The 3,624-nt window shown below is 46.7% G+C and overlaps 2 non-coding genes across 2 annotated transcripts; both read left to right on the forward strand.

Moving 5' to 3' along the window:
• Nucleotides 1-1,408: 1,408 nt before the first annotated feature.
• Nucleotides 1,409-1,572, forward strand: LOC134899163 (U1 spliceosomal RNA). The gene has a single exon (XR_010172846.1). It is a non-coding gene; the product is annotated as a U1 spliceosomal RNA (small nuclear RNA).
• A 152-nt stretch (nt 1,573-1,724) lies between these two features.
• On the forward strand, nt 1,725-1,887 carry LOC134899281 (U1 spliceosomal RNA). The gene has a single exon (XR_010172961.1). It is a non-coding gene; the product is annotated as a U1 spliceosomal RNA (small nuclear RNA).
• Nucleotides 1,888-3,624: the final 1,737 nt, after the last annotated feature.

Here is a 3,624-nt window from a genome sequence, read left to right on the forward strand (position 1 = left end):
GCCAGACGTCAAATCTACATGGAGCAGCTGGAGGGGACAAGAGCAGGTTTGCAAAATATAGATAGAAGAGCATATATGCTGGCACATTCTCCATGATTGTGTCAGCTTATGTTTTGGTGCACTGCACTTTCCTCCACTAAGTTTTAGCTATTTTGGTTAAACGCAAGTGTAGTTGCTTCTCGCCCTTTTGGCTGTGATCTTGTATCGTGGTTGAAGAGTCTGCTGGAGGGATTGTTTTCTTCATTGGCGAGAGACTGAAGATATTCCAGGATGGAAGGCTTGGGAACACTATCCGTTTTTAAGTTGTGGAAGAGTTGAAAGACCGGATTGGACTACATTCTATAGTAAAGGATATCTTTGTATTTATTGATCCTCCCTTTATATGTGTCTGTCTTTCAATAAAGCTTCGGGCTTGTGATTCCCTCACCCTCTTACACTCCACACCCATAGCCTTATTAACTGTTGTATTATTGTATTCCATTGAGAAGGACATGCTGCCTGGATGACTACACTGTGCAAATTAAATCACGGAGCCAGTTGGCTTGTGGGTGGCTCTGGTCACTGGGTGGTTGGGTGGGTGGTGTGTCGGAGGTGGAGCACATGCAAATGATTGTGTATCATCCAGCTAGTGAGAGAGAAAACTCATGCAGGAGTGTGCCTGCTTGTCAGTGGGTTATGCACCTTTCCAGACGTCAAATCTACATGGAGCAGCTGGAGAGGACAAGAGCAGGTTTGCAAAATATAGACAGAAGAGCTCTCCAGCCTAGTTTGCTGTCTGTTTCCACTTCTCTTTTCTTGAGCCGCTCCCTTCTATGCCCTTGCGCACTATCCTGACTTCTCCCATCTGCTTACATTGTGCCTTCCAACGCACAATGCGAACTACAGGTAGTGCTGCAGGGCCCACACCCTTTTACTTGCCATACAGAGCAGCTCTGGAGCTGTTACAGTGCCCAGCTTCTGCAAGAAATCAGCTTGAATGCTTCAGGGGCTGGGGCATAGCCAACATGAGCCCCACACCGAAGGAGGGTGGAGGTGTTTAATGCGAACTAGGGGTCATCCAAGCGCCACAAAAGGCCGCCATGCCCTGCATGCCCCTTTTCTCTTTTCATATGCAGACGAGGGCTGAAGCCAACTTTGACCCACTGCTTGGATGACATCACCATATGCAAATCCATCTGCTGCAGGCCTTCCCCCTGGAATGCTTGCACTAGTTGTTGCATTTGGTTTGTTGTTTGGGGGTGCTTCAGTATTAGGCAGCCTTCTGCCCTCCCATGTTCATCTGAAAATATGTGTTCTCCCTGCAGTTGTTGTCCCCAGATGAGAGTTCCCTTGTGCTGCCTCAGTTGAATCTTCTTTACTTGACAGAGATGTGCCTGAGCAGCGGCCCTCCCTAGCCCTATCCCAAATCATACTTATTTTGCATAGGAGATATCATGGTAATGAAGACTGTTATCCCAGGGTGAGGTTCATTCATTGCATTCTGGGTATGCTGACCCCTGTGATTTCCCCAAATGTGGGAAACTCGACTTCATTATTTGTGGTAGTGGGGGACTGTGTTTGTGCTTTCCTCTGGTCAGCTCTGGTAAAAGTCAGATTTATTTGTCTCAGATCTTCCTCTAGCCTTGTTCTTCTTTCGAGAGTTCCCTTGTGCTGACTCAGTTGGATCTCCTTCACTTGACAGGGAAGTGCCCGAGCAGCGACCCTACCCAGCTCTAGCCCAACTCCTACTTACCTGCCAGGTGAGATACTATGATCATGAAGGTGCTTCTCCCAGGGCAAGGCTCACCCATTGCACTCTGGGTGTGCTGCTCTTGCGATTTCCCCAAATGTGGGAAACTTGACTGCATAATTTGTGTTTCCCCTGGTCGGCTCTCGTATAATTCAGATCTCTTTGTCTCAGGTCTCTCTCCAGCCTAGTTTGCTGTCTGTTTCCACTTCTCTTTTCTTGAGCCGCTCCCTTCTATGCCCTTGTGCACTATCCCAGGATAATTATTGTAGCTGGTCTGCGGGTAACAGCTCTCAGATCCACTTCTAGAAAAAATGCAACAATGTAATTTGAGTGACAAACTGCAGAGATGAACCCTTTCTGTGACTGCTGCACAGGGATAACACAAACTCTATTCATAGGGCTGACTTCACTTAGGGGAGATGTTCTCGCCCCGCAAAGAAGTGCGAGTATATACCGCACTTACGGTACCATTGGATTTACAGATATTTTCTTGCAATACACTATGGGGGTCATTCTGAGTTGATTGCTCGCTAGCAGTTTTTAGCAGCCTTAAAACGGTGGAGTTAACATATCTCACGTGGAAGGTGGTCATGTTATTAGCCTTGGCTTCGGCTAGGCGAGTGTCGGAATTAGCGGCTTTGTCACATAAAAGCCCATATTTGGTGTTCCATGTGGATAGAGCGGAATTGCGGACCCATCCTCAATTCCTACCAAAAGTGGTCTCATCTTTTCATATGAACCAACCTATTGTGGTGCCTTTGGCTACGCGTGACTTGGAGGATTCCGAGTTACTTGATGTGGTCAGGGCTTTGAAAATTTACGTGGCCAGGACGGCTAGAGTCAGGAAAACTGAAGCGCTGTTTGTCCTGTATGCAACCAACAAGATTGGTGCCCCTGCTTCAAAGCAGGCTATTGCTCGCTGGATTTGTAACACGATTCAGCAAGCGCATTCTATGGCTGGATTGCAGTTACCGAAATCGGTCTAGGCCCATTCCACGAGGAAAGTGGGCTCTTCTTGGGCGGCTGCCCGAGGGGTCTCGGCACTACAGCTGTGTCAAGCTGCTACTTGGTCAGGTTCAAACACCTTTTCAAAATACTATAAGTTTGATACCCTGGCTGAGGAGGAACTCATGTTTGCTCAATCGGTGCTGCAGAGTCATCCGCACTCTCCCGCCCGTTTTGGAGCTTTGGTATAATCCCCATGTTCCTTACGGAGTCCCCAGCATCCTCTAGGACGTTAGAGAAAATAAGATTTTAAACCTACCGGTAAATCTTTTTCTCGTAGTCCGTAGAGGATGCTGGGCGCCCGTCCCAACTGCGGACTACTTCTGCAATACTTGTATATAGTTATTGCTTCAATAAGGGTTATGTTATAGTTGCATCGGTCCTGCACTGATGCTGCAGTATGTTGTTTTTTCGTACTTATAACTGGGTAGTTTATCACAAGTTATACGGTGTGATTGGTGTGGCTGGTATGAATCTTGCCCTGGATTAACAAAATCCTTTCCTCATACTGTCAGTCTCCTCTGGGCACAGTTTCTCTAACTGTGGCATAGAGGCGCATAGAGGGAGGAGCCAGTGCACACCCAGAACTAAAGTCTTTCTTAAAGTGCCCATGTCTCCTGCGGAGCCCGTCTATCCCCATGGTCCTTACGGAGTCCCCAGCACCCTCTACGGACTACGAGAAAAAGATTTACCGTAGGTTTAAAATCTTATTTTCTACTTTATTCTTTTCTATCCTAGTTTATTACGACCAACTCTCATCCAAGGAGTTTGATATTCTACTACCTGCATGCAATTTAAATTGCTTAAATTGTTTATATGGTTGATTTGTCCTTCACAACCCATAATCTGCAACTTGGATGTACTTGTGTCATTGAAAATCTTATAATAAA

This window comes from Pseudophryne corroboree, chromosome 3 (genome assembly GCF_028390025.1).
Source record: "Pseudophryne corroboree isolate aPseCor3 chromosome 3, aPseCor3.hap2, whole genome shotgun sequence".
Classification (NCBI taxonomy): domain Eukaryota; kingdom Metazoa; phylum Chordata; class Amphibia; order Anura; family Myobatrachidae; genus Pseudophryne; species Pseudophryne corroboree.